This window comes from Pogona vitticeps, chromosome 4 (assembly GCF_051106095.1).
Source record: "Pogona vitticeps strain Pit_001003342236 chromosome 4, PviZW2.1, whole genome shotgun sequence".
Lineage (NCBI taxonomy): Eukaryota > Metazoa > Chordata > Lepidosauria > Squamata > Agamidae > Pogona > Pogona vitticeps.
The window spans coordinates 194736725-194758752 of record NC_135786.1 but is presented as its reverse complement, the minus strand read 5'-3'; the positions used below and the strand labels follow the sequence as shown (position 1 = coordinate 194758752).

At 41.7% G+C, this 22028-nt stretch overlaps 1 protein-coding gene and 3 long non-coding RNA genes across 6 annotated transcripts in view; 1 reads left to right on the top strand and 3 right to left on the bottom strand.

The window, feature by feature from the left end:
* LOC110080236 (uncharacterized) overlaps positions 1-18434 on the bottom strand; it is a 32428-nt gene extending 13994 nt beyond the window's left edge. Inside the window, exons 1-2 of the long non-coding RNA XR_013545388.1 lie at positions 18242-18434; positions 16527-16704 (exon numbers count right to left, since the gene is read on the bottom strand). This is a non-coding gene — a long non-coding RNA (uncharacterized LOC110080236). The remainder of the gene's footprint in view (positions 1-16526; positions 16705-18241) is intronic.
* On the bottom strand, positions 11276-13763 carry LOC144589327 (uncharacterized). Its single transcript, XR_013545392.1, has 2 exons — positions 13642-13763; positions 11276-11426 (listed from the first exon to the last, which is right to left on the bottom strand). It is a non-coding gene; the product is annotated as an uncharacterized LOC144589327 (long non-coding RNA).
* On the bottom strand, positions 17229-17981 carry LOC144589325 (uncharacterized). The gene is made up of 2 exons (XR_013545390.1): positions 17845-17981; positions 17229-17266 (listed from the first exon to the last, which is right to left on the bottom strand). It is a non-coding gene; the product is annotated as an uncharacterized LOC144589325 (long non-coding RNA).
* Positions 18435-18711: 277 nt separating the features above from the next.
* Positions 18712-22028, top strand: part of RB1CC1 (RB1 inducible coiled-coil 1) — a 93077-nt gene continuing 89760 nt past the window's right edge. For 2 of the 3 annotated variants that reach the window (XM_020795970.3, XM_020795969.3), the window contains exon 1: positions 18712-18849. The gene's annotated coding sequence lies outside the window, so the exon portion shown is untranslated. Of the gene's footprint in view, positions 18850-20041; positions 20197-22028 lie in introns of all 3 variants that reach the window. The other variant, XM_078393741.1, reaches the window with a different exon arrangement.

Below are 22028 nucleotides of genomic sequence, written 5' to 3'. Positions count from 1 at the left end.
TCACCTTTATCTGGATTTAGAAAGTCTTAGTCAACACATTTGAAGACTTAAACACAGTTATCTCTATCACCTTGAGTAAACAGTGTCAGCAATGTTATTGTGACATGGATTGGCCTCTCAAAGATTTTGTTTTCAAGTTCCCAGAAAGCTGTTAAGTTGACTTCCTCCTTCACTGAGTTTGACCGGGAAGTTAACTTTTTTTCGAGGTCTGTAACTTGGTCATGGAAATCAATGAAACAACAAGTTTGGCCTTGGAGTTCAAAACGAAGTAGGGCAAAGGCTAATAGAGTTTCGTCAAGAGAACAAGGTGGTCATCAACAAAAAACACTCTTTTCCAACACAAGAGGCGATTCTACACATGAAAATCACCAGATGAGCAATATCGTAATCAGATTGATTATATTCTCTGCAGACAAAGATGGAGAAGCTCTATACAATCAGCAAAAACAAGACCTGGAGCTGATTGTGGCTCTGATTATCAGCTTCTCATAGCAAAATTCAAGCTTAAACTGAAGAGAGTAGGAAAAAACACTGGGCTAGTCAGGTATAATCTAAACCAAATCCCTTATGAATACACAGTGGAAGTGAAAAGCAGATTTAAGGAACTCGATTTGGTGGACAGAGTGCCTGAAGAACTTTGGATAGAGGCTCGTAACATTCTACAGGAGGCAGCAACAAAAACCATCCCAAAGAAAAGGAAATGCAAGAAAGCTGTCCAACGAGGCCTTAGAAATAGCAGAGAAGAGAAGGGAAACAAAATGCAGGGGAGATAGGGAAAGTTACAGAAAATTGAATGCAGACTTCCAAAGAATAGCAAGGAGAGACAAGAGGGCCTTCTTAAATGAACAATGGAAAGAAATAGAGGAAAATAATAGAAAAGGAAAAACCAGAGATTGGTTCAGGAAAATTGGAGATACATTTTGTGCAAAGATGGACATGATAAAGGACAAAAATGAGAGGGACCTAACAGAATATGAAGACATCAAGAACAGGTGGCAAGAATACACAGAGGAATTATACCAGAAAGATTTGGATATCCCAGACAACGCAGATAATGTGGTTGCTGACCTTGAGCCAGACATCCTGGAGAGTGAAGTCAAGTGGGCCTTAGAAAGCTTGTCTAACAACAAGGCCAGTGGAGGTGATGGCATTCCAGTGGAACTATTTAAAATCTTAAAAGATGACGCTGTTAAAGTGCTATATTCAATAGGCCAGCAAATTTGGAAAACTCAACAGTGCATCAGATCCCAAAGAAGGGTAGTGCCAAGGACTGCTCCAACTACTGTACAATCACACTCATTTCCCACGCTAGCAAGGTTATACTCATAATCCTCCAAGGTAGGCTTCAGCAGTATGTGGACCGAGAACTCCCAGAGGTACAAGCTGGATTTCGAAGGGGCAGAGGAACTAGAGACCCCCTTATCTATCTCCTGAGAAACCTATACGTGGGACAGGAAGCAACAGTTAGAAATGGATATGGAACAACTGATCGGTTCAAAATTGGGAAAGGAGTACGACAATGCTGTATATTGTCCCCCGGCTTGTTAACTTATATGCAGAATACATCATGCGAAAGGCCGAACTGGAGGAATCCCAAACTGGAATTAAGACTGCTGGAAGAAATATCAACAGCCTCCGATATGCAGATGATACCACGCTGATGGCAGAAAGTGAGGAGGAATTAAGGAACCTTGTAATGAGGGTGAAAGAGAGTGCAGAAAATGGTGTGAAGCTCAACATCAAAAAGCTAAGATCATGGCCACTGGTCCCATCACCTCCTGGAAAATAGAAGGGGAAGATATGGAGGCAGTAACAGATTTTACTTTCTTGGGCTCCATGATCACTGCAGATGCTAACAGCAGCCACGAAATTAAAAGACACCTGCTTCTTGAGAGGAAAGCGATGACAAACCTCGACAGCATCTTAAAAAGCAGGGACATTGCCTTGCCGACAAAAGTCTGCATAGTCAAAGCTATAGTTTTTCCTGTAGTGATGTATGGAAGTGGGAGCTGGACCATAAAGAAAGCTGACTGCCGAAGAATTGATGCTTTTGAATTGTGGTGCTGGAGGAGGCTCTTGAGAGTCACCTGGACTGCAAGGAGAACAAAATTATCCATTCTAAAGGAAATCAAGCCTGAGTGATCACTGGAAGGACAGATCCTGAAGCTGAGGCTCCAATACTTTGGACATCTCATGAGAACAGAAGACTCCCTGGCGAAGACGCTGGTGTTAGGAAAGTGTGAAGGCAGGAGGAGAAGGTGACGACACTGGATGAGATGGTTGGACAGCTTCATCGAAGCAACCCACATGAATGTGACCCAATTCCGGGAGGCAGTGGAAGACAGGAGGGCCTGGCGTGCTCTGGTCCATGGGGTCACGAAGAGTCGGACACGACTAAGGACTAAACAACAAACAACAAAAGCTTGCAAACTCACTTAGCCCAGGGTGAACCCCATTCCACTCAGTTGGACTTAGTTCTGAGTAGGGCTGTACACAATCTTCAGAAAAAGGGTCCAAGTGAGGCAAAGCAAAGGTACTTGTACATTATTGGAGCAGACACAGTTCAAAAAGCCTCCTGTCGTGGAGAGATCCATCAGGGTGTCCCTACAAATAACTGAGGTTTTCCCTGGCTTTTGTTTAACATGTTATAATTTGAACCAAATTTTTTGTTGTCAATTGCTGCAGCAAAAGAAGAAAGCACCAGAGCAGAAGGGGATGTACAGCCAGAGCCCTAATAAAAGCCATAACTTTTCCTGGAAACTCCTGTTGCTGAGCCCTAGGGAGGACTCACGTAAGTCTAACGAGACTCCAGATACTCCTCATCTACCCAACCTGGCAGCTGTTTTGCATCTAGGCCTGAAAAGTGGGTGGTGTATCAGATTGGCCACATTCTAGACTGTTCTTGCCTTTTCTTTTAGGTACATAGCTACCTAAAAGTCTTGTCACACTTAGAATTTAGTGTGCCTGTAAATGTGGGGTGGATGACTCACTCTCTTGTGCAGGTTTTGACTGAAGAGGTCAAAGCAGCACTAGGAGCTAGCTGTTTTCTGCCCTCACAAACAGACTTTTAATTGCAGAACCCTTCCCCCCCCCTTGGGTGCCAAAGATGCAGCACTCTTGAGGCTAGACAGTGAGAAAGTCAAAGGTACTGGCTGAGGACATTTTCCTTAGCTGCTTTCTCATATTTTCCTTATTACTGTCACTGGTTCACTGCAAGAGTGACAGAAGAAACTGCTGCCTGAACCAAAGTGCCCATGTATGTTCCAGAAGGGGTGGATGCCAAACATATAGCATTCAGATTTATGCTAGGTAATGATTAGGTGCACTTCAGCAAGCCAGGCTACTGACTGGGGACAATACGAGGACACTTTTCATTATCTCCAGCATTGAGTTGGAGAAGGGGCATTGAAGGAAGGAAACTGGTAGAAGCTCTGTCAATAAAGTGAAAGTCCACCACTCTCTCAAAGCTGAAAGTGCTCAAACACCTCCCATGCCAGATCATAGCCATTTATCTTTCCAGCAAGGGAGTAAGAGTAATAAATTTTTTAAAGATAAACTCTCTTTGACTAGCGGCTTTTCTTCATTAACGCTATGACATTCAGGGACACATCATCCCAGCAAAAGTCATGGTACTGTTCACAGGTGTATTATGATCCCTTTGAAACCATCCTCATCAACACATTTAATTGGAAATTATTAATCACATTTTAATATGCTTTGTTTGTTGTTATGTGCCATCAAGCCCCTCCCGACTTATGTCAGCCCTCTGAATGAGCAATCTCTAAAACATCCTGTCCTCAACAGTCAGCTCCTGTAAATTCAAGCCTGTGGTTCTGCTGGGGAGTCAACCCATCTCATATTTGGTCTTGCTGTTTTTCTGATGCCTTTCACTTATCCCAGCATTATTGCCTTTTCCAGAGAATCTTGCCTTCTCATGGTGTGCCTAAAGTAGGACAGCCTCAGTTTCTTTCACATGTAGTTTAGTCTTGATTTGATCTAAGACCCACTTGCTTGTCTTTCTGGCAGTCCAATGTATCCATAAAGCTTTTTGCTTTACACAACAAATAAACAAATTAAATGTTCATTATGTAGCATTATTCACTGTATCCCTACCAAAACAGTATAATTTGATGAACTCAGGGACAGAGCATTTTGGAATCATCTAGTCCAGAAAAAAAAGGATTAAAGTACATCTGAAAGACCGCAGGCTTCTAAAATATGAATAGACATGGGATCAGGAGGAAAAAGAGCTAATAAATAATGCATGTTTGGTTACTTGGCCACATGTGTCAGCCACATTCCCAATGCTAGGGCATTAGTTAGAACTTTGATTGATTACTTTTCTCTCTTCTCATTACTATCCTGTTAATGACTCATACCTCTGCAACGGACACTGAATCACTTGGGGAGTCACGTTTTAAAATACGTTTGCTGTTGTATTTACAACAATGATTCTGGAAGATTTAAATTACCGTTATTGTATTATTCTGAATAGTAAAATAATATGACACATCATGGATAATGGAACACAAGTGGAAAAAAATAATAATCTTGGACCAAACACAAGCTAAACGGCTCATTTTAAGGAGTATCCATTTGTGGTGATAGTGTAGAATGGAACTTATTTCTGCACTGCCATTGCATCAGCTTTATGCAATCCACCAGGTCTTTTTGCCATAGCAAGGGTTTTGCTTTACTCTGGGCCCCTGGGATATGAGAGAAAACAAATAATTGTAACACATTTGATTGTAAAGCATTTTGTTATAGAAGTCCCTTGCATCCAGACCACAATAAAGTCATCTATCTTTATGTCATGTTTTGAGACTAACATTACCAAAACCATTGGCTATTGTAATAGGGTTTTAAATATTTATTTATTTATTTTGGAAGCCTCTCATAACTTAAGGTCCTGAACAGTAGCTTTTGTATACATCTGCCATTGCTTGCACCCTCTCTGGCTTTGCTTCCTCAACAGCTCAGTCTTGGGACAATCTACTGGGTTCTTCCTCTAATTATTTCCAGCAGGGTAGCTGGATTAATCCTTCAAACACTTCTGTATACCCACCATTCTAGCATCAGCTCTCTACAGAACACTGCTGGGAGTTAAATCCCATAGTCCATCTGAGTTCACTGCATTCAGTCTCCCCAGGTGATCACATTTACAAATATTCTCTGCTGAACAATATTCCTCCAAAAATATGTTTCTTTAAATCTGAACTGGATGCTGTTGGGTTTGTCCCCAGCCACTCAGATTATTCAGGTTATGTTTGGTGCAAACCTATGTTCTACTAGGAAGTAAAGAGAGAGAGAGAGACAGAGAAAATACTTGGGGCTAAATCCAATGGTTGGTTCCAACTAGAGTAGACTCAGGGTGCAACTACACAGAGTTTTGTCCTGCTGTTTGGTCTGCTCTGGAGACATGTTGGTTCACTCCTTTCCCCAGTGATCACACAAGGTAAGTGCCAATATGAAATAAACTATCCCCAGAGCATTCCTACACACACGTTTCTGTCTCCCTGTCAGGGGCTGCTCTTTATTAGATTTGTGTAGGATTGCTCTGTTTTGGTTCAATTCCAGCATGTGTGATCCTGGGATCAAACCAAAGCTAATTAGGGCAGCTCTGATGAACTATGCCTTTAAGAAAAAAAGCTTAAAAATTGGAAGATTCCTTTCAGAATGAGGAGGAGGGGGAGACAACAGGGAAAAAGGAGGTGGTTTTCCTCCCTCCCCCCTTTCCCTTTAAAGGGAGACAGGTCAAATTGAGTTGCTTGAGGTATGTCATGTGGATGCAAGGATCATACCAAATGACAAACTGTACCTTTACGAGACTTTAAGCTAACGTATTTGGCCCGCACCAATGTAGCTGTCTAGCCAAGCCCTAAATGAATCAGTGGGACTTACATGACTATGGACTTAACGAGTCCCATTCTTTCAGTGGGTCTGCCTTATTTGTGACCTCTGGATTCTGCCCTTTTTGTTGTTCTTGCTACCAATCTTAGCTTTTGCAGCATAACCATGTGGACAGTGTGCCTTGAGAAATACAGCCTACCTTATGTTGCATTAGGAACTTGTCAGGATTTGATACCGTGTGTTTCAGGGTATTAGAACAATTATAGGGAGTATAGAATATTATCTAAACACTGCTGTAAAAGAATAATTATTTTAAACTTACAGCATGAAACATTTTTTATCCTTTTGCTTACAAACAGAAATAAGCAGATGAAGTAAAAGCGACTGCTAAATAGCAGTAACTGTTCCTTAAAAGCAGGGGATGGCCATTGTTTCATAGCAGAATAGTTAAATAAAACTTAGAATAAATAACCAGTGATTTCACACACCAAAATCAGAAGATGAAGCAGCTACTAGAGACATCTTATCCAAGGCAAAAGATAAGCAGTCCAGAAAATAAACAATGGATATTACACAGGCTTTAATTATAAACTGGCTAAAAATGGGTGAGAATATTATGCATTCTGTGTGTAAACATGTTTAAAGGCATGTTCTTTCATGTATTTCTAAGCTTTTACTGTAGTTTTTAAAGTTTATGTTTTAATTTTTCAATGAAACGTTATAGAGAGGTTCAGACTTCTTCATATGCTTTTAAAATGAAAATGTGTTAATAAGCTTCTTTTTGATTCAGAAATGATTAAAGTTCTTGTCTGGACTTTGCATAGCTAGAAGCTTATAACTAAGATTTATTTTCTGGCTTAAGTTCTTGCCTAAAGCCTAAGTTCAGTATTCACAGATTTTAAATGGTGTTTCTACAGTTTCTTATAACTGTGAGGATTTTTGCAAGATGAAATGATATGCCCATGACTTTGCCACAATTATATCTTAAATGTTACTGAATTTCACATTCTGCTTATAAAACCTAGAAGTTACAGTATGTAGAAATAAAACTTGTAAAAATGCAAGCATTGGAAGTTGCCTGGAGTTATTGCAACAAAAAAATATTTATAGGTAAGATACCCAGATGAATTTTGAAATGCTCATTAATGATTGTCTGATTTAAGTCTGGAATTAATCCTTCAATGAGATGATGTCAGTTATGACAAACCTAGAATATTTTTGTAAGCTGTAAACAAAGTAGAAGCTTCTGTGATTTGTCTTGTAGGTCAGTTTTTAAGTTGGCCTGTAAGGGAAATATACAGAGCACCCCCAAGTGGGTCTGACTAACTTACACATTGGCTGCCACTTTTCTTCATAAGTATGTTCAAATTAAATTATGCAGATAACACTGTATTAATCTAGAAGTGCTCTGGGATGTTTTGGCCAGTGGCTAACTGAACTCAGACTACTCTCTAAGGCCATACATTTACTCCTCAGTATGTGCCAAACTTTCTGGTGTTATATTGCAACCTGGAGCGCTTTCCTAGCTCCTATATTTGATTTCAAACAAAAAATGGTACAAAGCAGACATAGCATGTTCATTTGTCAAGGATCATGAAGACACACAAATGACAATGTTAGTTAGAAGATTAAGTAATAACAGAAAAAGGATAGTGACCTATTCTTCCTGCTTAATAATGAGAAAGGGAATTAGGCCTTATTACTTTGTCACCTGAAGATTTCCGTTGCAATCCAAAATAAATTTACCTCAGTGTTGTTGCTATCTAACTCAGTAGACAAGTATAGGATCACACTGAGCACCATGAAACAACCCTCTTTCAAATAAAGATGAACTGCAGTGGACGAATTAAGATTGTGTAACAGTGGACGTGGCGGTGCTGTGGGTTAAACCACAGATGCCTCTGTACTGCAAGGTCGGACGACCAGCAGTCCTAAGATCAAATCCACGTGACGGAGTGAGCTCCCGTCGCTTCTCCCAGCTCATGCCAACCTAGCAGTTCAAAAGCATGCAAATACGAGTAGATAAATAGGTACCACCATGGTGCGAAGGTAATTCCATGTCTAGTTGCGCTGGTCATGTGACCATGGAAACTGTCTTCGGAAAAACGCTGGCTCTACGGCTTGGAAATGTGGATGAGCAGCACATCCTAGAGTTGGCCACAACTGGACAAATTGTCAAGGGGAACCTTTACCTAACTGCGGATTTGTTGTTTAGTTGTTTAGTCGTGTCCGACTCTTTGTGACCCCATGGACCAGAGCACGCTGGGCCCTCCTGTTTTCCACTGCCTCCCGGAGTTTAGTCAAATTCATGTTGGTCGCTTCATTGACACTGTCCAGCCATCTCATCCTCTGTCGTCCCCTTCTTCTCTTTCCTTCACACTTTCCTAACATCAGGGTCTTTTCCAAGGAGTTTTCTCTACTCATGAGATGGCCAAAGTCAAGAGCCTCCTCCAGCACCACAATTCAAAAGCATCAATTCTTCGGCGGTCAGCTTTCGTTATGGTCCAGCTCTCATTTCCATACATCACTACAAGAAAAACCATAGCTTTGACTATACAGACTTTTGTCAGGAATTTCTGCTATATCTAAGGCTTCGTTGGACAGCCACTTTGCTTTCTTGCATTTCCTTTTCTTCGGGATGGTTTTTGTTGCTGCCTCCTGTGAAATGTTACGAGCCTCTATCTAATGTTCTTCAGGCACTCTGTCCACCAAATCTAGTTCCTTAAATCTGTTCTTCGCTTCCAGTGTGTATTCATAAGGGATTTGGTTTAGATTATACCTGACTAGCCCAGTGGTTTTTCCTATTCTCTTCAGTTTAAGCTTGAATTTTGCTATGAGAAGCTGATGATCAGAGCCAGAATCAGCTCCAGGTCTTGTTTTTGCTGACTGCATAGAGCTTCTCCAGCTTTGGTTGCAGAGAATATAAGCAATCTGATTTTGGTATTGCCCATCTGGTGATTTCCATGTGTAGAGTTGCCTCTTGTGTTGTTGGAAAAGTGTTTGTGATGACCAACTTGTTCTCTTGATAAAACTCTACTAGCTTTTGCCCTGCTTCATTCTGAACTCCAAGGACAAAGTGCCCTGTTGTTCCTTTTATCTCTAGGCTTCCTACTTTAGCATTCCTGTCCCCTATAATGAGAAGAACGTCTTTCTTTGGTGTGAGTTCTAGAAGGTGTTGTAAGTCTTCATAAAATTGGTCAATTTCAGTCTCCTCAGCATTGGTGTTTGGTTCATAAACTTCCATTATTGTAATGTTGAAAGGTCTCCCTTGGATTCATATTGAAATCAATCTATCATTTTTGAGGTTATATCCCATTACAGCTTTCCCCACTCTTTTCTTGACTATGAGGGCTACTCCATTCCTTCTACAGGCTTCTTGCCCACAATAGTAGACATGATAATCTTCTGAATTGAATTCACCCATTCCTGTCCGTTTTAGTTCACTGATGCCCAGGATGTCAATGTTTATTCTTGCCATCTCCTGTTTGACCACATCCAGCTTACCAAGGTTCATAGATCTTACATTCCAGGTTCCTATGCAGTTTTTTTTCTTTGCAGCATCGAACTTTCCTTTCACTTCCACACAATCCTCTTCATGGATTGCTGCCTCCTCTCCATGGTTTGCTGCCTTGTTGTGGTGAAGGGGCTTGAGTAACTCAGAGAAGCTATGCCGTGCAGGGACGGACAGGTCATAGTGGAGAGTTCTGACGAAACGCAATCCATCTGGAGTAGGAATTGGCAAGCCACTCCAGTATCTTTGCCAAGAATACCCCATGAACAAAAACAAAAGGCTAAAAGATATGACGCTGGAAGATGGGCCCCTCAGGTCGAAGGCGTCCTACATGTTACTGAGGAAGAGCAGAGTACAAGTAGCTCCAGAGGTAATGAAGTGGTTGGGACAAAGCCGAAAGGACACTCAGCTGTGGACGTGCCTGGAAGTGAAAGGAAAGTCCAATGTTGCAAAGAAAAATACTGCATAGGAACTGTGGATAGAACTGTTTATTTTAGATGCTGGCACTATCAAAGACTGTGTTTTCTTCCACGCTGCAATGTTTACTTGGGCTAATTGATGCCCCTCCAAAAAAGAATGCAACCATGTGCACTTGCTTTACTTGGAGAGGTTAACCCATGATCTGACTTTTCTTCTTTTAAAATGTCCAGCCTCAGCTAAAGCTTTCTGCTATAGAGTGAAAGGTTTTTGTTTCTATTTTTGGCAAATTCAAGTTTGTTTGCTGAAGTGGGTTTCAACTGGTAGATGTCACTTACTTTTATGGATGTGTTTTTAAAGAGTCTGCCTTTCTCTTTGGATCACAATTAATTACTGTCATTAATCACATTTAGCTTTGTTTACAGGGGAAAGGTGGGATGCAAGTTTGAATAATTATACTCAGCACAGGAACAATTCTGCAAATGGGCACTTAAGGTTCACAGGAGCATGTTGGAGAATGTGTAACCCTTCAGATGTGGTTTGACTACACCTACTATCATTCTTCACCAATGGCTAGAGTGAGTGTTCAAAGACCTCAGGAAAGATCAGTTCTCTAAGTCTGGGGAGACCTCTGACCTCATCCCATTTTTTCTTGCCTCCTCAAAAACAACTGGAGCACTTCCTTTTCCAACATCAGTAAAAGAAAAAGCATGAAGCATCAAGGGCTGTTGGAAAGGCAGACTGGGAAAGGCTTTGCATCTACAGGGTCTAAACTCCCCCACCGTGCCCCTTTCTCAAACAAACTTATTAATGGAACAGAGAACACTTCAATTAGTGTCAGGTCAATGTTGTTAAGTTAACTACTGGATCTAGGCAGGATCACACATGGGGCTATTTAAGCTTTCCTGGCCCTACAGAGCTTTTACAATAGCACCTTAAATTATGCCCTCTAATAAGCCAGTGAAAACATCAACTTGCAAAGGTAACATACAAGTGGAACAGCATGCTTTCCAAAATCCCCAAATCTTATTTTTTTAGTAATATCAGCAACACTGATATGAAGAACACCTACTGAGTGGTGAAGGAAAAATTGTAGTACCTAGCTGGTATGTGGTATGTCATCTGTAAGGACCATTGAGTACAGCAGAACATACTGCCAAGTTAATATAATACTGGGGCAATGTAGCATTTTTCACTGAAACATTTGAGAGACATTTCAATATGTTTTAATGCAAGATGTAATGACCCCAGAAGACTTATTATCCAGTCTTTTACATTCTTTGCGCAAATGATGCCAGTAAAGATAGAGATGACACAAATGGAACTTGTGGTTTGAGACGTCCTCTAGTGGCAATTTGAAAGTGCTGCACTTTACCATTGATTAAAAAAAGACTGTGATAAAACAGCTGGGTGACAAGATCTTGTTAAGGAGGAAATCACAACATGGCTGTTCTTGTTGTGAATTCACAGCTGGAGATGTGGCATCGTTTTCCAGAAATGGGATATAGTCACAGTTTGTGGTGTTATATTTCGTAGTACATTAAACTCAGTTTCAATGGTTAAAGTGGGAAGTGTAAGCAGGGTTTAAGCAACACTGAGAGGTATATTCATTGCATTAGGGTATAACTATCCAAGTAACTGTGTGTCACTGAAAAAAAAGAAAGAGAATAAAGTAGAGGTGGGAGTTTCAGGACACAAAACCCACACAAACTCCAATGACAAATAATTTGTGATGGCATACTGCACAAGTTCACCTCCTGAAACAAATTAAACATACCCCAAATTAACATAGCCCAAAGAAATCTTGGTTTAAAGGGGAAAGTTCTGGTTCAGATTATTACTCAGCAAAGCAACAAAATTCAGACCACAGATCAACTGCACCCACCCCATTCTCATGTAAAACATGGGCACACTGCTGTTCCATTGTTGTATTTTAACATGCACCTTGAGTAAACAGAATACCACAATCCCACTAGCCACCCCACACCCCCACTTGTGGTGAGAGAGCTGAGAATGTCCAGAAGACGGGAGGATTAAGAAGAGATACAATCACAGCAACAGGGAATAAAAGCTGCAACAAAAAGAGATTCTCCAAAAGTTGAGTGTTTTTGAACTAACATGGACACCTGTCATCAACCATAACTATAGTGGCTACAGTTAGATTTGCTCCAGTGCTCAAACTTAATGAAATCCACAAGGCCCACCCACTGATTTTTTTCCAATTTCAGTCGAAATCACACCCTGGAGGTCTTCTGCTATACAGTGGTGCCTCGATTTATGACCATAATCTATTCCAGAAGATGGACGTAACTCGAAATGGTTGTAAGTCGAAGCACCATTTCCCATAGGAATGCATTGAAATGCAATTAATCCATTCCAGCTGAGGAAAAAATTCACACACATATGCAAAGAAATCACTGCAAAACTCATTGGAAACGCAATTAATCCCTTCTGGCCGAAGGGGGGGGGGGGAAGAAAAGCAATCAAGCGTGCAAGACCCATTGGAAATGCACAGAAAACAGAGCATATCAGAAATGCACAGAGAACAAAGGGGGCAGGTTGGAAATGCAAAGAAAACAAAGGAAAAAGCAAGGGAAACACCCATGACCCAACCGAAATGGGGAAACACCTCCCAATAAACAACCAAACCCCCAAGACCCATCGGAAATCAGGGGGGAACCCCCCCAAACAACCAACCCCCCAAGACCCATTGGAAATGGGAAAAACATTCCAAAAAGCAACAAAAGTCCCCAAGACCCATTGGAAATGGGGGGGGGGACAAAAAAAGAAACAACCCCCCAAGACCGATCACAGCACAGAAACATAACCCCCCCAGCTCAAAACCATGCTGCAAAAACACCCAGAACAGTTTTTTAAAAGCAGAAAACAGCACCTTAGCTTACCAGGCAGCCTGAAGCCTCCCTGCAAACACACACACACACACACACACACACACACACACATATGCTCAGAAGCAGAAGGAGGCAGTCCCAAGTCTCCTCTGAGGCACTGTCTCTAACTTCTTGTGCGAAGTTGCTAAAAAGAAGCAGCCTCGTCACCACCTAGTTAGAAATTTGAATTTCCCGCCTTTTCCCCTGCCTTTTTCTGTTCGTAAGTGGAAGCTCCGGTCGCAAGCAGAAGCAAAATTTTGCAGCCGGAGCTGGTTGTGTAATTAGGGAATGAACCGCTGGACTAGATACACCTTTGGCCTGATTAAGCACAGCTCTTCCTAATGTAAATCAAAAGCTAATTCTATTGTTGCTTGCAGAAAGCGGGGAGGGGGAAGCTTTGAAAATTGATGCAACTCCTGCCCTACCTGATCCTCCAAGCATCAAAGTGTGAGCTGAAGACTCTTCACATTACTGCAAGGCTTCCATGGGTCCTAGAACTTGAATTATACAGGGTTCCGGGGCACAGGGAAACTGCCATTAGAGGGTTAGGGAATATCTGGCACTCTAGAAGTTTCTGGGCTGTATTTCCAGTCATTCTGAATAGCAGAGCCAGTGGTGAAAAATGAATGTTTCAGCACAGCAAAATCTAGAGAGGCAGAGATGTCAGCTCCACACATATATGTGTAGACAAGGTTTCCTTGCCTCAGACATCCATGCTAATGGATGTTTAACACCTGAAAGAGGTGTGTATCATGTATGAAGGAGCTAAGACCCATCATCCCTTTCAAGCCAGTTCCTTGTTCATCCTAAATAAAATGCAAAGAGGGATAATGGTTTTTGTGTCATCATATAAATCACAGAATCTAGCCAGCAACAAAAGTCACAAAGTAGTTTCTCCAAAGCAAATAAAAAAAAGTTTTAGAACAAAGTCTGATCTTGCCTAGTAGAGTCTGAAGCTGGAAGGCAACTTACCTGTTGAGCAAGTTCAATCAAAAACAGGGTGTATTAATGTGATCTTTGCTGGCCAGCTACAAGTTGAAGAATGAGTGAACTTTTCTTCTCTTGTTTTTTGTTCATATAGAAAAGGAAATTAGGTATAAACAAGTATAAACAGACAACATTGTGACAGAATTGGCAAGCAGAAATAACAAAATAAAAAAAATGCAAGGGCATGATAGTGCTTATGGCCACAGTTGTTCTTCTATTCATTAGATCAGTCAGCAGACTTTTGCTGGCTATTGTAAAACAAACAGATTCCATGAGGAACACTATTGTACAAGCCCTGGACATTTGTCTGCTGCATCTGCTGGTTGAGTGTTCGTGCAGTAAAACAAATGGACTACATATTCATGCAGAACACCTACGGACTTGATACTCATGGCCCCTCTGTGTGATAACAATAGTTATAAGGGGCCATCTGCCATATTTGGAAGTATATTTTCAAAATGACAGCTAATAACTCTGCAAATCTATTTTCTCTATTTAGTTTGTATGGGGGTAGGCAATCTCCTGTGTTTGATGATGGGGGCACAATGCACCCCAAAACTTACTATCGTCACCACCCAGTGGCTGCTACTGAAGTTTCTAGAAGTGCAACCAAAATTTGTTAGCAGCTGCAGAAGCTCTCTAGGGTACAGGAGGGCAGAAAAGAGAGAACTCTCACACCACAGACTCTCCTCCTGTACCACAGAACATCTATCTCCCTTCTCGAAGGCAGAAAAAAGCAAAAAATGTGGAGTGCTGAAAAATTTTGCAAGTGGCCCACTAAAATGTTTGAAGCCCTCAGAGTATCATGAACTCTTTGCTGAATGTTCTGTAATGGTTTCCATTTTTCTTTCACAGAGACATCACTGCACTTGCACACAAGCATTCACAAAATTACAGCGCCATTTTTCATATTATTTCTTACTACGCAACATGTGCACTATACTTCTCTCTCTCTCTCTCTCTCACACACACACACACACACACAAACACACGCACACCCTACACACAAATGCCATTGTAACCGCTGGCACATGCGCACAAAAAGCCATATACATACAGCCCACATACTTATACAACTCTTGCATTATTGTTTTTGCATCTTTTTAGATCAGCCTTTCTTTTCCCTATTTTTAAAAAAGATTTAAGATAAAGACACTGTTTTTTGTTTAAGGAAACTCTTTGAAATGAGTGTGATTACTACGTCCTGAAATAAAAGAAAATTTAACTCAGTATTCTGTACCTTTAGATCTTATTGTAAATACTATAGGTTCACATTTAATTATTAGAATATATCTGTAATGAACAATATTCGGATCCTTAGCAGACAAATACTGCCTTTTATTACAGGTGCTACAGGGCCATAAAATGCAAAAAGCCATGTCTTTTCATCCTTAAAGCAAAAGAACACATCCCTCTATCTGGTTTTGGACAAAAACAACAAAAAACCTGAGGAGCTGAAGTACTAGGTAAATATAGCACACAATGGCCTCATGTTTAATTGGGTAATCTCAAATTTAACACAAACCCAATTCCTTGAATTATTGTTGGCAGATAATGTAATACAGTACTTGTACAGAGACTGCAACTAGGGTTATTCTCCATTCTATAATGTTGCCTAACTTTCTTAGTTAACTTTCCCTTTGGTTTCTATAATGAAGCAACAAAACAACAGAAGCTTTACCTTCTAATCTTGGTTTTCAGAGCTTTGACTCTTGCCTAAGCAGGTTAAGTTCCACTGTTTTCTCTGTGAATTGTTGCTGAAAACCCTTTGTGAGTCCAACTCACAACAAAAAAGGACATGGACTTTTTTCCTAGGGGATCTTCTGGATTTGTTCTATCATGTTGCCCTCTGGAACAAACTGTTTTGTGGACTAAAATGTAAATAAGAAAATCACAGAGCTTGTCAATGTGACCCTCTCTGCAAATCTACAATGAAGCACACTGTTCATCTTTTTTATATAAATGTTTCCACAGTGGAGATAAGCCATAGCCAGACCTCTATATGCGAAAGTGAGAAAGTAAGCATAACATATTGTCCTGTTACTAGAAATGGCCTTTACGCAACATATGTTATAACCTCTGTATCTCTTTCCCCTGATCAGTCACCATGGTATTCTACCATTCAAGCCCTACAAAATCAATTTTGTACTTATGTCACCAATGTTGCTCCAATAAATACTGGCTAAAATCCTGTTGTGTATCTACAGCTGCATAACTTGAGGCTGTGCAAGCCATTGTGAAATTTGCACCAAGGAAGCATCCCCCCAAATGCAGTTGCTTGGTCAGTGCGTGGTTAGTTGCATCATCCACTGCGCATGTAGTACTTGGTAATCAATTGGACAATTTGTTGTGTGGTTCATTGCACAAATAATTGTGTAAAAAGATACATGAATTGCCTGGGCATAACTCTTCAGGAACTTCCACAGGTGTAACTTTGCACTATATCAAATGCAACCACTGTCTAGCAACTTAGCATTATCATGTGTTTCATAACCCAATGCACAGCTGTCTATGGGAAAAGGAGCAGGGAAAGAGCTTTGTCAAGCTTCTTGTAAGAACAAAATCCATATGTTTCCAAGTGGTTACCGTAGCTTTTAAATTTTTCCATTCATCAATCAATTCACAGTACTTTCATGCCATTCCAAGGCTGCCTGATCTCAAGTGGATAAGTCTAAGGACAAATAAGAGGACAGTCCCTCATAAAGAAATTGCCAGTGTAATTGCCCAGTTAGGTGACTGGCTGCCAAAATGGGGCAAAAATAATTGAAATTTAGGAAAAATGTTCTTCCAACACCACTGCTTTATGATTTGGCAACATACCTAACCTTCCAACCAGACTATAAAAATTAAAATTCGTTCCAAACATTTACCTCAGTAAGCGTTGCCGTTTGCTAACTCATATCCAGGATTTACTCCACCTTTTTGATAAAATGATAAGTTCATTCACTAACATTTTCTCCATCATATTATATTTATGCAAGTGAAAACCTCTGGACACTATGAGGCTGCCACTGAGAGACTGCCAGCATAATCACCAAGCTGAACGACCTGTCATCAGAATGGAAAACCAATTAATACATACCTTAAAAAAAGGAAGAAGAAAAAAGGCAATCAGTACTGTGATACCTCCACACTCAAATATTTCTACACCTGCTTTCATTTTCCAACAAAGCAATCCAAGCTTAGAGCGTCATTCTACGAAGGTAACCAGTCATTCAACATAATGGCTGGCTGGCAATCTAGAAAAGTATGCCAATTGCCTAGTGAGATATTTTGATAAATTTCTGTTATTATTAATCCTCTGAAACTGATCCACCTTTTCTTTAATTTTCTCTGCAATCTGTACACATTCTTCAAAGATTAAGAATCCAAATCTGCCCTATCATTCATTCTTCTAGTATCCCATACTACTCATTTTCCTTACCTGCCTGTACAACTATGTAATTAGTTGCTCTGCAAAACTGTCTCTGCAGAATTGCCCCCAACTTTTCACTTCAGCTCGCTGGGAGCCAGAAGTCGAGAGTTTAATTCTCCAAGCTGGACTGTTCCAGGGTGCCCCCAGAAGAAGGGAATGGTACGCCACTTTTGAGTATTCTCTACCTGGAAAACCCTGAAAAGAGCCAGTATAAGTCAGAATTGATTTGACTGTATATTATAATAATGAGGATTTTATTACTTTCAGAACGTTTTATTTATTTTTGCACTGCTTTTATCCTATCTTCCCTGATAGTGTACTTAATTTAACTCTCATAAAAGTTCCCAAATCACCATTAAATTTATATTTAGAGTAGACCTTTGGTCTAGAATCTAGACTCTAGATCACTGGTTCTTAACCTTTGGTTACTCAGATGCTTTTGAACTGCAACTCCCAGAAACCCCATTCAGCACAGTTGGTGGTGAAGGCTTCTGGGAGTTGCAGTCCAAAACTCCTGAGTAACCCAAGGTTAAGAATCAGTGGTCTAGATGAGTGGGATAGAAATCCAATAAATAAATAAATAAATTTTCAGCATGGAGCAATATCCCAGTTTCTCACTAATTTTTTTCTGCCATGGAATAACTGGAGAATGCAACAAGTATTCTTTAGAAACTGCCTCAGATTCAAAACAAAACAAAACATTCTAAACAATATCTAAGCATTTATACTCTATGAACACATAGTTATTAATAATTAGGAGTTTGATTCCCCACCGTGCCTCCTTGACAAGGGCACTCAGAAGTGGCTTGCTATTCTCTTCTTGGAGTACCCTGGGACTGTACAGGTTTTCCACTTGATGTTTAAATAGCCCATTCTGTCAACATCTCACGTCCTTGCACAGCTAAGCCCGACACAGCCCACCCACGCCGCCTCCCTCCCCACCCATTTTCCCAAAGGAAGCTGACCCCACTTCACATCTATCACCCCGTCTCCTCCCTTCCTTCATGCCTGTGTCTCGCAAGGCATTCAACTCTCTCTCTCTCTTTTTTAGCCGAAGCCCCCTATCAATGCTGCCCCTTATCAAGCCCACTGAGCTTCTCCCTAAACTGATAACCTAGCCGGCAGCCACCACGCGCCCCCCCCAAGGGCGCACTCCAACTAGGCACCTACTTCAGCCTCCGAACCTCTAACAAGCCGGCCCTTCCTGGCCTTTCTGCCATTTCCCTCTCTGTGATAGTGCCCGCGTTCCGAAGCGGGAATAATGCACCCTCCCCCCTCGCATCCATCCCTGAAAAGGAGACCCCTCTGGACGCTCTATCCTGAGAGCCACCCGCTCTTCTCTGTGGTTCCGCAATCCTCTTCCCTCGCGCTCTTCCGGCCCTGTGACTTTCCCAGCGTGCTTTGCGGCGGAAGAGAGTGACGACAATAACAAACAGCGGCGGCGAAGGTTTAGAGTCGGAACGGGCGGCGGATCGAGGAAGCGATCCCGGCGTCGGACGCTGTAATATAGTTTTCGGCCCGCTTCCGGCCCTCAGGAGCTCCGCCGATCCACCCGCTTGCGGATTCCGTTCCTTCCTACCGGGTTCCCCTCACCCCCCTTGGCTCTTCCACCGGCGCTCAGCCTCTCTCCTGTCCGGGCGGCCGAGACCGGAGCTGCTGCCCTGTGTCGGAGACGCAGCGGAGGGGAGGAGCTTCCGTGGCCGGCGGTCACCGGCGCGGGATGGTGCGCGGGGCTGCCCAGCTGTTGCTGCTGCTGCTCTTCTTGTGGCCGCCTTCGGGTAAGTCTCAGGGGATCCGGGGAACGGGAGGGAGGGAGTTGGCCGCGGTAGCAAACACCCGCCCGCTTGCTCGCCTTCCCCCCCCGCCCTCCTCCCTCGGTGACCCGGGCGGCGGAGAAGACGCAGGAGGGGCCAGGCGGAGGAGGAGGACCCACTTCTCGGAGATCGGAGGGCACCGGGTAGTTCAGGACGTTCGCGTGTACGTGGGAAGGGGCCCCGTCTGGGTGTCAACCCGTCTGGACCTTGTGGGGCTGGAACCCTTCTTCCCGGATTCCTTTTCCCCCTTCGGGGTGAAACCGTCTCGGTTTCGTCTTGCCGTAGCCCGGCACCGAGGGGAACCGAGGCTGTTTTGGAAGTTAACTCCAAGGGGGAATGACTCAGCCCGGGCGCCCTGGTGCCCTCCCGCCCACAGGGCTTTGTTATGGCAAGGAGCGACTTGGTCGAAGGCCGGCTGCGGTTGTTTTCCTTCCTTCCCTGAACCCTAGAAGTTTGGAAGTCATGGGTTTCTGTAGGGATGGGCGAGGCGAAAGTTTCCCTCGAAACTTTCCCGGTCTCCTTCATTGCTTTGGCATAGAAAGCCAGAAGTAAATGGCTTCTCTCAGTGTTGCCAACTTTTGTGTCCTGCGCCTGGATCAGTTTGCCTGACTTGGATTTTGGCTTGAGGGTTTGGTTTGGTGTAGTCGTGACTAAAGCTCATCATGAGGTGGTGTACACACCCTTTACTGTGCTGTGTAATCTGGAGATCTCACCTTTGCTGCTTTGTTGGTGTTGATGAAATATCCGATTGCTGAAGCCCTGCTCATATGTAACCATATGGATACTATAATGGATGTTTGGTGAGATTGAAAACCCATTGATAATTAAAAAACAGTATAATGAAAGAGTGGTTCAAGACCTTGCTAATATAATTGTGTTTAACTTAATGACACCTATCTAAGGTAAATTATGACTTGCTTTGAGGATGTATCAGTTGAGTTGGTCATTGTAAGTTGGCCTGTGATAGGCAGTTTCATTGATGTTATGAACTTGAAGAAATAAAATGCATAAGTAACTTTCCAGGGAAAGGTTAAAACTCAGTAGTATTTATCTGACCATGAGGGATAGTTTAATGGATTTATTGTAGACTGCTCAGATGTGTGACACTGCCATTGCAAACCCTATTTGCTATTTCCTTTGTGTCGTTAATTTTCAGCTTTTCCAGTACATGTAGGCCTTTATCAAAAGCTTTTCCAATATGAAAGGAAAACCTTCCCAATCCATAGGGAGTTAAGTTTACTTTTCTGAAACAGTGGGTGATGCAGTCTTGCTCCAGTGAATTCTGTGGAGGCTGATTTCATATATTGGCAGGTATTTGGATTCCTTTTAACAATGAATATAGTTTATTTAGTTTGTATTTAATGGTGGTAAGTTAGGTGAATAATAATGACATGGATTTGTATATTTTGTATTATTTTGGTCTAACAACCATCTTGTTTACCAGCGAGTGTTTATTATTTTTTTCTGTATATACAGTATTAAAATCTAAATTAACTTATAGAGTGTTTTGGTAGCAAAAAAAGAGAAGAGGCTGAACTTGTTACTGTTACATGAAGTATTTCATGACATAGTTACTGTTTAATGTAATATAGGCCAATAAATAGTAATAATACAGTAATTATACACTGTCAGGTCAACTCAGACTTACGGTGACTCTTTTCAGGGTTTTCTAGATATAGAGTACTTAGAATTGGTTTACCATCCCCTTCTTCTAGGGGTGTTTCTGGGACTTTGCAGCTTGTCCAAGACTATACAGGTTGGCTCTCCTCCTAGTATGTGGAGTGGGGAACTGAACTTCCAGCCTGTAGCTTTGTAGCTAGACACTTAACTTACTGAGACAGCTAGATAGCCTGGACCAATATATAGCAGTTGCATAACTGTTTGTCACTGTAGTTGTAGATGTGTTAACAGGTATCTAGGACAAGGGAAGCACTGAATGAATTCTCACTATATACATGAGTGTTTTTGTGGGGCCATGCAATGGAAAATGGCATGATTGTTACAGTAGTATAGTTGGTACGATACATGAACATGCTACAGTATTATTTATTCTTTATTTAAAATATTTTAGTCCACCTTTCTCCTAAAAAGGACCCAAGGTGGCCTACATAATTAAAAAGAAAATATTTGAAAACTAAAACAGTAAGTGGTATGAATATTAAAAAATAATATTTATTTAAACATATTAAAATATTAGATAAAAACAATACTAAAACTGATGTAAAACAACAAAAACAGAAACCATCACATTTTAGAACCCCTCTTAGACAGCCACTCATTAAGGGAAAGCCTGTCTGAGGGAAAGATCTTCACCTGCTTGCAGAACCACAGAAAACATGGGGGCAAGTTTGGGAGGGAGTTCTAGATAAGGTGGATAACAGTCAAGAATTTTTAAAAATCAAATTGATTTAGATGAAAAAACAGACAAACAATCGTTCCTGGAAACAGATCAGCAGCCACTGGAGTGCTCTTTTAACAGGAGGGCTAATGTGATCCCTGTAACCAAACCCAGTTAACAATCTGGCTGCAGCATTTTGGACCGGCTGAAGTTTCTGAATATTTTTCCAAAGGCAGACCCACATAGAGTCTGTTACAGTTTTCCAGCCAGGATGTAACTAAGGCATGTGTCACTGTGGCCAGATTAGATCTCTCCAGGGATGACTGTAGCTGGTACACTAGTTTTGACTGCAAAAATGCACATTTGGCTATCATCAAAATCCAGGAGCACACAACCAAGCTGCACACTTGTGTTTTCTATGGGAGTGTAAACCCAGCCAGCAATTCCTATTGTCTTTCAGCTGACCAGAAGCAACTCTGTCTTGTCTGGATTAAGATTGAGTTTATACACCCTCATCCAGTCCATTACTGACACCAGACACTGATTTAGAATCAAAAGAGCTTCCTCAGATTTAGATGGAAAAGAAAAGAGGGACAAAATTGGGTGTCCACATACTGGGGACACTGAACTCCCAAACTCTGGAAAACCGTTTCCAGCAGTTACATGTATGTGTTAAATAGCATAGGGTACAAAACAGAACCCTAAGTTATCTCACAGACCAATACTCTAGCCTCACATTCTGAGTTCTCCCTTCCAGGAAATGAACAGAGCCACTATAAAACAGTGCCTTCAAGTCCTATCTCAG